Source organism: Dipodomys ordii, unplaced genomic scaffold (genome assembly GCF_000151885.1).
Source record: "Dipodomys ordii isolate 6190 unplaced genomic scaffold, Dord_2.0 Scaffold22, whole genome shotgun sequence".
Lineage (NCBI taxonomy): Eukaryota > Metazoa > Chordata > Mammalia > Rodentia > Heteromyidae > Dipodomys > Dipodomys ordii.
This window is the reverse complement of record NW_012267238.1, coordinates 2,161,222-2,173,766: the sequence shown is the minus strand read 5'-3', so window position 1 is coordinate 2,173,766 and position 12,545 is coordinate 2,161,222.

The following is a 12,545-nucleotide window of genomic DNA, read 5'->3' as shown; positions in this document are numbered from 1 at the left end:
TGAGCAAAATGAAAAAAGCCGGAAGTGGCGCTGTGGCTCAAGTGGTAGAGCGCTAGCCTTGAGCTGAAGGGCTGAGGGACAGGGCCCAGGCCCAGAGTTCAGACCCCACGACCGGACCCAAAAAAACAACAACAACAACAACAAAAATACAACAGAGTGAATGAGATTAAAAGACAAATTTTTTTTTTGCTGGTACTGAGATTTGAACTCAGGGCCTCAAGCTAGCTCAGCTTGCTTGCTCCCATCTGACACTCCCATCATTTGACCCATATCTCCAGCGCAGCATTTTGCTAATTAGAGTCTAGGGGACTCCATTGCTAGCTTCCAGATCTCAGCCTCCTCAGTAGCTAGGATTACAGGCATGAGCCACCAGTGCTTGGCTGCATTGATACCTGTTTTTCAGTTCACAGTGCTGTAGGTGGAAAGTCCGGGAGGGCGTGGTTGGCTCTCACCTATGAGGAACTTACAGAAGGAAGAATCCCTCTTTGCTCTTGGCTGATTTTTAGCCCTTCAGTTGCACCCACTAGGTGCCATTTTCTTAGCTGTGTCCACTGGAGGGCGCTCTCAAACTCCAGAGGTCAGCCACATTCTTTATAAAAAAATACCCATCCCTGGGCTGGGATGTAGCTCAGTGGCAAAGCGCTTGCCTAGCAAGTGCAACGTCCTGGGTTCGATCCCCAGTACCAAAAAAGAAAAGACAAAAAAAATACAGTTAAAAACAAACCCAAACAAAAAAATACCCATCCCTGTGCCAAATCCTCCCTGTGTTTCTGATTTCTGTAGCTTCCATGTTTCTGACATCTAGATGCTCATGTCAAGAGCTCATATAATAATTAGGTCAGGCCCACCTCACTACTTTTCCTTTTATTGTTTTTGTGCCAGTCCTGGGGCTTGACAGGGCCTGGGCACTGTCACTGAGCTGCTTTTATGATCCACATTAGCACTTTACCACTTGAGCCACAACTCCACTTCTGGCTTTTTGGTGGCTACTTAGAGATAAAAGTTTCAGGCCAGGTGCTGGTAGCTCAAGCCTGTAATCCTAGCTACTTAGGAGACAAGACCTGAGGATCACAGTTCAAAGCCAGCCAGGGCAGGAAAGTCCATGAGACTTATCTCCAATTAACTACCAGAATACTGGAAGTAGCACTGAGGCTCAAAGTGGTAGAGCACTAGCCTTGAGTAAAAAAGTTTAGGGACAGCTCTGGGAATGCGGCTTAGTGGCAGAGTGTTTGTATAGTGTACATGAAGCCCTGGGTTTGATTCCTCAGTACCACATACACAGAAAAAGCCAGAAATGGCACTGTATTCAAGTGGTAACCTTGAGCAAAAGAAGCTCAGAGACAGCACCCAGTCTAAGTTTAAGCCCCAGGACTGGCAAAAAAGTGTCACAGACTTTCCTGCCCAGGCTGACTTTGAACCAAAATCCTTTGATCTCAGCCTCCTGAGTAGCTGCGATTACAGGTTCTCCGCCTCTCTCTGTCTCTCTCTCTCTCAGTCATGAGGCTTGCACTCTGGGTTTGGGCACTGTCCCTCAGCTCTTCAGCTCAAGGCTAGTACTCTACCACTTGAGCCACAGCGCCACTTCCGGTTTTCTGGTAGTTAATTGGAGATAAGAGTCTCACAGACTTTCCTACCTTGCCTGGCTTTGAACCACAATCCTCAGATCTCAACCTCCTGAGTAGCTAGGATGACAGACATAAGTCACCAGCATCTGGCCTATTTTCTCTTTTTAAAGTCCATACCTTGCTGGTGCTGGCCCAATGCTCACACCTATAATCCAAGTATGAGGAGATAGAGATTGGGAGGATCATAGTTCAGCCTGGACAAAACATATAAGGAGAGCCCATCTCAATCAATAAGCCCTGTGTGGTAGTGCATGTCTTTGAACTCAGTGATATAAGGTTATAAGGTAGGAGGAACACTGTACAAGCCAGCCTAGGCAAACATGTGAGACATTATCTTAAAAAGCAAACTAAAAGCAAAAAAGATAATAATAAAGAGACTGGAGGGGCACCTGCCTCACAAGCACCAGGCCTTGAATTCAAACCCCATACCACCACCAAAAAAGCTCAAACGAAAAAACGGTGGTGCTATCTGACACAACCTAATCTTGGGAGTGCTAGCACTACAAGTGGAGATTCCTGGGTTACACATGGCAGGCACATTAGGAGGCGGGAGTCTTGGGTTTCATATTAGAATCCTACCAACAGAGGAACAGTCATCTCAACATCTGGTCATTGATTAAAAAAAAAAAAGTAATGTGGTAGGTATGGGCCTGTGGCTCATGCTGTAATCCTAGCTTCTCAGAAGGCTGAGATATGAGGATCATGATTCAAAGCCAGCCTGGGCAGGAAAGTCCATGAGACTCTTATCTCCAATTAACCACCAAAAAGCCAGAAGTGGAGCTGTGGCTCCAGTGGTAGAGAGTTAGCCTTGAACACAAAAGCTCAGGGACAATACCCAGGCCCTGAGTTCAAGCCCCAGAACCAGCACCAAGAAAAAAAGTAATGACTAATCTATCCACACCAACCTGGGAAAGTATGAAGACCATGGATGGCACTTATGCTAGCACACAGAAGGAAAACCAGGCAACACTAAGCTTAATGAAGAGAATTGGAACAGTGGTCACTGGTGAGGGAGCATAGGCTGAAACTAGACTGGAAGATGTGTGAGAGAACTTTCTGGAATGGTAATATGGTGTTGAATGGTGCACGTGTTCATCTCAAGGCAAACATGGTGATGTGTGCTTGTAGTCTCAGCCATAGGAAGGCAATGGTAAGAGGATCTATGAATCCACAAATTTAGGGCCAGTAGGGCAACAGAGCAAGATCCAACCAGCTAAGTGGGGGGGGGGGGCTCAGGCAGAAAAGAGTTTATTGCGGGGGGGGGGGGGGGGGGAGGGTAAGCTGCCAGCCCGCAGAAGACACAGAGGTAAAGGAGGAAAAAGAGAGGAAACCAGATTTACATTTCATCGTAAAGAAAATTATAAGTATTTTCTTTACTTATTGGCATGCATACGGAAGTTTGTGGATGGCTGCGACTCACTTTGAAATGCATCCAGAAAGTGCAATGGATCAACAGTTCAATGGATTCCATTCTAATGAATGTAAATGGAACAAAATGCTATCACACACTGTACTTAACCCAGGCACAATAGCGCATGCTTCTAATCCTGGCTAGTCAGAAGGAGAAGATGAGAGAAGTGAGACTCAAGGCCCAACCTCTTGAGAGCCTGCCTGCATGCTCTGGTCCTCATGGGGAAGTCTGAAACTGAGGAAGACCTCTGCGCAGAATACAGCAAAGAACCTGAGCTCTTCCAGTCCAATAGAACATGGTGTCCTGAGGTCTTACAATAATCCTATGGGTGAACTTAGAAGCAGACCCTGCCTAGCCCAGCCTTGCTCTGAGACGGCAGGCCTGGGTCATACCTTTCGAGAGTCCCTGCCACAAGGGATGGGGGAGCGTGGATGATAAGCTGGATTCCTACCTCAAGAACCTGGCACAACACATGTAGACCCTGAAAGCTAATACAGGAAGGGTCTTTTGTTATCCAGCTATAGTACTACACCCTCCTGATACCCATTCTCTCCGATTCCTCAACAACCAAGATCCTGTTTGGGGAGAAGACACTAATGTGCCCTGTTCAAATTCTACCTTTTTCTAGACTCTCTTTTGGGCTGATGTGACTATATGGCTAAAAACAGAGAAGTAGAATTTTGCATGGCTTCTCTAGGAAATTTCCTAGCTACCTCACTGAGAGATGCACCTTTTGTTTTCTACCTTCCTGTAGGTACTGCTCAGGATTGGATGTGGTGGTTGGAACACCAGCAGCCATCTTAGAACACTAGAAGATAATGTTGAGGAGAGAAACGGTCCTCTAGAAGGAGAGAACAAAAAGAAGGATGCCCATACAACAGCCAGTCTGCACTGCACTGTCTCCCGCTTATTTTTTGGTTAGTTGTGAGGCTTGAACTCAAGGCCTTGGGGCTCTCCCTGAGCCTCTTTGAGCTCAAGGCTAGCACTCTGCCACTTGAACCACAGTGCCACTTCCCCAGTCTTATTTTACAGCACATAATAATAATAACAACAACCTGTTATGTGGGGTTTTCCCTAATGGGTACCCAACCTAACCAGAAGTCACTCAGGGTTCATAGTTCTCACCTGTAACCATTCCTCCAGGCTCCTCTTCTAATCCACGTGCTAATTCTCACCCAACAGCAAGCTTGGAGCCTGTTTTTCTCTTTCATGCTCTCTCTCTCTCTTTTCTTTTTTTGTCAGTCCTGGGGCTTGAACTCTGGGCCTGGGTGCTGTCCCTCAGCTCTTCAGCTCATGGCGAGCACTCTACCACTTGAGCCGTAGCACCCCTTCTGATTTTTGAGTGGTTTATTGGAGATAGGAGTCTCACGGACTTTCCTGCCCTGGCTGGCTTTGAATAGTGATCCTCAGATCTCAGCCTCCTGAGTAGCTAGCATTTCAGGCGTGAGCCACCAGCGCCCGGCTCTTTCATTCTCTTTAAACTGTCCCCACTGCTGCACAATCCACATGTCCCTCTCTCCCTTAGGCTGATCTCTGACCCCTACCCACAGCCTCTGGCTCTCATGGAGTCTTCAATCCAGGCCACCACAGTAAGAAAGCAAACTGTTTTGCCTCTGATACCACTTCATTTCTGGCTTTTCTCTACCTCTGCTCCTAACCAAGCTGCAGGACCACCCCCCAATTCCAGCCTATTCTCCTGACAGCCAGGGGCTTTTAGATAATCTAGTATCAATTCCTGTATTTCAAGAAAGAGCGACTTGAACTCAGGGCCTTGCATTTCTACCATTTGCATTCTACCACTTGGGCCATCCCTGCTGTCTAGCTTTTTGCTGGTTAATTGAAGATAGACTATTCTACCTGGACTGGTTTTAAACTGAGACCATTCAGGTCTCAGCCATCTAAGTAGCTGGGACTACAGGCAAGAGCCACTGGTACCCTGCAAAGAGAACCAAACTCTATCTTAGTTAAGTAAGATAATGATAATGTATTAAATGCTTAATAATAATAATTTATTAAATTTACAAGACTCATAGACTTACTGGAAGGACTGAAGAACCTGATGCAGAGCCATATAAAATTAAAGCAGGCCCTAAATAAGGCTTCAGGGTCTCCTCCATGAGTTCAGCACAGCCAACAAGCTAAGCAGTTACCTTGCCACAGTCTGGCCTCCATCTGCTCATGTATGGGACTGGCTGACAGAAGGCAAGTTCCTGCCCTCTGCGAGTGAAGAAATTTCTTCAACTTAGAAATGGTTTCAGATGCACACAAAAAAATAGTCAATTCCTTTCTTGCTGTCAGGCCAAGGTGCTGAAGGGAACCAAGACAGAGTCACTTCCTTAATTCCCTCAGATCTTCCCAGAGAGCCCCACCTCACCAGAAGACCACTGCCAGCCCCCAGCCAATGAACTATGACTCCAGGACATGGGGGGGGGGCTTGACTAGGGGTGGTCTGCTACAAAGTCCACAGTCATCCTGCTGCTGAAACCTGAGGTGCCAACCAAGGCAGAGGCTTTGGGAGTTACCCATTGTCCTGCCTCTCCCTCTTCCTTAATTTCTCCCTCTCCTTCCCTCCCCTCTCCCTCTTCATCTCCCTTCCAACGCCTTCTCCTTTTCTACTCCTGTCCTCTCCTCCCATACCATCTACTTTAGATTCCCCACACACACCGCCCCCCACTGCCAGTCCTGGGGCTTGAACTCAGGGCCTGGGCACTGTCCCTGAGCTTCTTTTGCTCAAGGCCAGCACTCTACCACTTGAACCACAGCACTACTTCTGGCTTTTTCTGTTTATGTGGTTCTGAGGAATCAAACCAGAGCTTCATGCATGCTAGACAAGCACTCTACCACTGAGCTACATTCCCAGCCCTCCACTTCAGATCTTTGAAGCTTCAAAGAGGTAGAGCTGAGGGACAGTGCCCAAGCCAAAAGTTCAAGCCCCATGACCCACAAAAAAAAAAAGAACAACTTCACAATAAATGATTTAAGTAGCAGTGAAAAGGAAAAATTTTCAAACAAGTTCAAAAGATAATCACAAAATAAACAATGAGCCAGCACCAGAGGCACCGTAATCCTAGCTACTCAGGAGGCTGAGATCTGAGGATCATGGTTCAAAGCCAGCCCAGGCAGTTAAATCCATGAGACTTTTATCTCTAATTAACCACCTGAAAACCCAAAGTGGCTCTGTGGCTCAAGGTGGTACTGAAGAGCTCAGAGATAGCACCTAGGTCCAAAGTTCAAGCCCCATGACTGATCAAAACAAAATAAAACAAAACTAGCACATAATAACCAATGAAATTCAGGAGATGACATATAAACAGCTGAACAAATTCAAAAAGGATACAAACAACAAGAGAATACAAATATCTAACAGAGGGGCTAGGATGGTGGCTCAGTGGTAGAGTGCTTGCCTTGCATGCATGAGGCCCTGGGTTCGATTCCTCAGTACCACATCAGCAGAAAAAGCCAGAGGTGGCACTGTGGTTCAAGTGGTAGAGAGCTAAGCTGAAGAGCTGAGGTACAGCACCCAGGCCCAGAGTTGAGGTACCACAACTCACACACACACACACAAATACACACACACACACACACACATGACTGAAAAAATATGAAATATGAAAGAGTATTAAAGAAACAGAAATATAGAAAAAATAATAATTGGCACTGGATTCCAGTGACTCACGCCTGTAACCCTAGCTACTCAGAAGGCTGAGATCTGAGGATCTCAGTACAAAGCCAGCCCAGGCAGGAAAGTCTGTGAGACTCTTATCTCCAATAAACCATACAGAAAACCAGAAGTGGTGCTGTAGCTCTAGTGGCAGAGCGCTTGCCTCCATGTGAAGAGCTAAGGGAAAGCACCCAGGCCCAGATTTCAAGCCCCAGGACTGATCAAAAGAAGGAGGAGGAGGAAGAGGAGGAGGAGGAGGCGGACGTGGTGGTGGAGGAGGAGGAGGAACAAAAATTGAAATGCTGGAAATGAGCCTCCATAGCTCAAATAAAAGAACCTCAATTAAAGACCAATAAAACCAGGCTGGGAAGGTGGCTCAGTGGTAGAGTGCTTGCCTTGCATGCTTGAGGCCCTAGGTTCAATTCCTCAGCATCCCATAGCAGAAAAAGCTGGAAGTGGCACTATGGCTCAAGTGGTAGAGCACTAGCCTTGAGCTGAAGAGCTGAGGGACAGCACCCAGGCCCAGAGTTCAGGCCCGACAAAAAAAAATTTAAATAAAGACCAACAAAACACAATAAAATACCCAGCAATAAAAAACACACAGCTACAACTAGCTAATTTTCAACAAAGGAGCCAAAATTTTAGGCTGGAAAAATGATCTACCTGTAAGAGACTAAAACTTGACCCCCTAATCTCTCACCCTATACAATCATGAAAGAACTCAAGGTAAAACCTGAAACTTTAAACTTTGACAGTTACATACACAAGTGATTATTTTCTGAATAGGACTCCAATTGCTCAAACAAGAACAAAAAATGTAAGAATAAAAACTGAAAAATGAGACTACATCAAATTAAAGAATCTTTGCATAGCAAAACAATAACCAGTACCAAGAGCCAACCTACAGAATGGGAGAAAATCTTCAAGCATTTGACAGATAAAGGCTTAATATTCAGAATATCTAAAGAGCTCAAAAAATTAATACCAAGAGAACAAATAATCCAATTAATAATCAGGCAAGTTATCTGTTCTGAGAACTGAACACAGAAGAAATATAAATGGTTATTAGATCCATGGAAAAATATTCAATACATTAGTCATAAAGAAAATGCAAATCAAAAGGGCATTGGGATTCCGTCTCACTCCAGTCAAAATGGCACTGATCAAGAAAACAATCAAGATACCTGGCTCTGGTGGCTCCTGTGTGTAATCCCAGCTGTTCAAGAAACTGAGACCTGAGAATCGAAGTGTGAAGCCAACTCAGGTAGGAAAGTCATGAGACTCTTATCTTCAATTAAGTGCCAAAAAAGCTGAAAATGGTGCTGTGGCTCAAAGTGATAGAGCACTAGCCTTGAGCACAAAAGCTCAAGGAGTGCCAATGCCCCAAGTTTGGACTGGCACCTAAAGAACAAAGGAAAAAAAAGCCTGAGGAATCTCAGTGCACACTGATTATCAATAGAAGACGGGGGATGAATTAAGAGAAAGCAATAGATAGGATTGTTGCAATCAAAACATATGAATTTCTGCAATCCCATGGTTAACTCTCGTGATACAATCCATACACACCATTTTTTTCTTTAAAGGAATGGTAGGAAAGTAAACCAGACTCTGTTGGCGGGGACGGAGACCAGTGAGAGTGGGTAGGGATATAGGGAGGGGAAAATGAGATTGAATCTGCATGTATGAAAATGGAACAATGAACAGGCACCAGTGGCTTACTCCTGTAATCCTAGCTATTCGGAAGGCTGAAATCTTGAGGATTGATGTTTGAATCCAATCTAGGCAGGAAAGTCCATGAGACATATAGCTTGAGTTGTGGTTCCAGTGATCATGCCCTAGCCTTGAGCAAAAATAATGCTCAGTAACTGCATCTACGTCCTGAGTTCAAACCCAGGACCGGCACAAAATAATAAATAATCAGTGCAAAAGAGGAGGGTCTGGAAGCGTGGTTTAGTTACACAATATCTGCCTAGCAAGTGTGAGATTCTAGTGGACTAGGTTCAAAGCACTTGTATGTGTGGTATGTGTGTGGTATGTGTGCATGTGCATATGTGTGTGCCAGGTTTTCCCTCTCACTAGGCTTTTTTGCTCTGGGCTTGGTGTTTTACCATTTGAGCCATACCTCCACTTCTGGCTTTTTGTTGACTAACAAAGAGGCTTGTGGATTTGTCTTCCCAGGTTGACTTCCAATGGAGACTCCTAGCTCTCAGTCTCCTGACTAGCTAGGATTGCAGACCTGTTCCACCTGTGTCAGGCTTAGGATGACATTTCTAATCACCACTATTTGCTTGAATACCTATAGAGGTATCAGGTTTTAGAGACTATTACTATTGACTACAAGGATTACAAACCCAATTCAAAGTAGTTTAGACAGAAGAGGATTCATGGGCTACAGGATGGAACTATAGGAATAACAATGTGGGGGGAAAGCTGGTCTCTGAGACAAGTGGACCTAGGACCTTATCCACATTGGGCTTCACCATCCTCATCTGAATGCCTGTCCCTCCACAAAACCTGTGGCTGCTCCTACTGCTGCCAAGTTTGTCACTAGGGAAAGGCTACCATCACTTAAAAATCCCTCACTGAGGGAGGACTCACTTCCAGGTGGGAAGAAGCTTCCTGTCCTGGGGAGAAGAGGAATGGCAATAGGAGCTTGGAGTAGGAGTGGGGGACGAGGACTGTTTCCCTGAAAGCAAGGGCAGGACTTTTTTTTTTTTTTTGAGTCCGGTCGTGGGGCCTGAACTCTGGGCCTGGGCGCTGTCCCTCAGCTCTTCAGCTCAAGGCTAGCGCTCTACCACTTGAGCCACAGCGCCATTTCCGGCTTTTTCTGTTTATGTGACTGAGAAATCGAACCCGGGGCTTCTTGCATGCTAGGCAAGCACTCCACCGCTAAGCCACATTCCCCAGACCCTGTCCCTGAGTTTCTTTTGCTCAAGGCTAGCACTCTACCAGCCACAACACCACTTCTGGATTTTTCTGTGTATGTGGTACTGAGGAATCAAGCACAGGGCTTCATGCATGTTAGGCAAGCACTCTACCACTAAACCACTTTCCCAGCCCAAGGGCAGGACTCTATACAACCATCTCAGATTAGTCTAATCAGTTTACTATTCAGATATGGGAACACTATGACAGTACCATGATGCACCATGGTACAGTGTGATAAACCTCGATTCAGCTTTAAGACCTTAGACTCTATTGCCAAGACCTCCACAAGGTAACTTGGGTAAACCAAAGAAATAGTGGCACCATGGGGCACAGTAGGTACACCTAGCCTACTCTAGGCATGTCAGGGAACAATTCCAAAAGCCAATGAGGTCCAAGTTGAGACAATGGATAAATAATACAGGGTGTCTTCATTGGGTGAAGGGGGTATAGAGAATGGGGTCTGTTTTCCAGCCCAAGAGAATATCTCTGAGCAAAAAGATGAGTGAGTGATTTTTGCAAAGAAAGCCAAAGTGAGAGGGAGACAGACTAGAGCACTGGCACCAGATATTGCGCACCAAAGTGACGCTTTAGTCATGTGGGCAATGGAGAACCATGGGAAGGCTAGGAAAGTGGAGGCCCCACCCCATTTCTCTATGCCTTCCCTTGGGCTCACTGTGGATGTGTCCAAGGGAAGCTAGGTACCTCACACCACTGAGGAAGACTTGTTGAGCTGAACTGTTAGGTCTCAACTCCTAGAAGCTTAGTTCTAAAAAAGAATTTGAGAAATATAGAAAATCACAGGCATGGGGCAGGGAAGGTGGCTCAGTGGTAGAGCACTTGCCTTGCATGCCAGAGGCCCTGGGTTCTATTCCTCAGCACCACATAAGCAAAAAGAAAAAGCCAGAAGTAGTGCTGTGGCTCAAATGGTAGAGTGCTAGCCTTGAGCTGAAGAGCTGAGGGACAGTGCCCAGGCCCAGAGTTCAGGCCCCACGACCGGACCAAAAAAAAAGAAGAAGAAAATCACAGGCATTGGCAGGGATGTGAAAAAATTAGAGCCCTGGTATTGCGAATGAAAAAAAGAAAAGGAAAACAGTATAGCAGCTTATCAAAAGACAAAAGCACCATAGAGCAACCATAGGATCCATTGAGTCTGCTTGTGGGGTATATGCCCACTCCCTAAAAATGAAAGCAGAGGCCCCAGGAGCTACAGTCATTGAAGCATTATTCAGAGTAGTTAAAAGATGGAAGCAGACTAAGTGTCAATCAGTGGATGAATGCATAAGAAAAAAGGTGTGCACACATATACATCAGAACATTATTCTGCTTTAAAAGGGAGGAAATTTGGCATATAATGCAACATAGATAATAACAATAACTTAATATCCTTGAGGACATTATGCTCATCAAAACAAGTTAATCATGTATGTGCAAGGTACCTAAAATCCTAGCTGCTCAGATAGCTACTGAAGCTAGGAAGAGCATGACTGGAGGCACACATGACTGGAGGTAAAAGTGAGAGACCCTACCTGACATATAAACTAAAGCAGAAAGAGCGGGGCTGGGGTGGGGTTTAAAATGGTAGAGTGCCCAGGGTGCCCGTGGCTCACGCCTGTAATCCTAGCTACTCAGGAGATTGAGATCTGAGGATCATGGTTCAAAACCAACCCCGGCAGAAAAGTCTGTGAAACTCTTATTTACAATGAACCACTAGAAAACAGGAAGTGGTGCTGTGGCTCGAAGTACAGCATTCACCTTGAGCTGAAGAGCGCAGGGACAGTGCCCAAACCCAGAGTTCAAGCCCCACAACTGACAAAAAAAAAAAGGTAGAGTGCTTCCTAGTAAGTACAAGGCTCTGAATTTAAACCCAGTATCAAAGAAGAAAGAAAGAAAGAGAGAGAGAAAGAAAGAAAGAGAGAGAGAGAAAGAGGAGGGACAGATGGAGGGAGGGAGGGAGAGGAAGAGGAGGAGGAGAAGCTAGTTACAAAAAATGACAACATTAGGCTGGGAAGGTGGCTCAGTGGTAGAGTGCTTGCCTTGCATGCATGAGGCCCTGGGTTCAATTCCTCAGCACCACATAAGCAGAAAAAGCCAGAACTGGTGCTGTGGCTCAAGTAGTAGAGTGCTAGTCTTGAGCTGACAAGCTGAGGGACAGCACCCAGGCCCTGAGTTCAGGCTCCATAACCGACAAAAATAAAAAAAATAACAATAATGCATGGCTCCACTAATTTTGAGATAGAGTAATAAAAATCATAGAGGCAGCAAGTAAAATGGCAGTTTCCAGGAACTTATTGTGTAATTGGCATAGAGTTTGTAAGAAATGTTGTAGCTGGTGGCTCATACCTGTAATCCTAGCTACTTTGGAGGCTGAGATCTGAGGGTCACAGTTTGAAGCCAGCTTGAAGAGGAAATTCTTTGAAACTCTTATCTCCAGTTAATCACCAAAAAAGCCAAAAGTGTGACTGAAGTGATGGGGTACCAGCTTTGAGGGGGGAAAAAAATCAAGCAAGGCCCAGAGTTTAAGCTCCAGGATCAGCAGATGTGTGCATATGCACATGCACACACACAAAGTTGTGGAGATAGTTTTGGGGCCAAGTGCTGTTGACTCACATCTGTAGTCCTAGCTACTCAGGAGGTTGAGATACGAGGATCATGGCACAAAGCCAGTTGGGGCAGAAAAGTCTCTGTAAGACTCTTTTTTTTTTTTTTTTTTTTTGGTTGTGGGGCTTGAACTCTGGGCTTGTGTGCTGTCCCTCGCTCTTCAGCTCAAGGCTAGCGCTCTACCACTTGAGCCACAGCGCCATTTCCGGCTTTTTCTGTTTATGTGGACTGAGAAATCGAACCCGGGGCTTCTTGCATGCTAGGCAAGCACTCCACCGCTAAGCCACATTCCCCAGACCCTGTCCCTGAGTTTCTTTTGCTC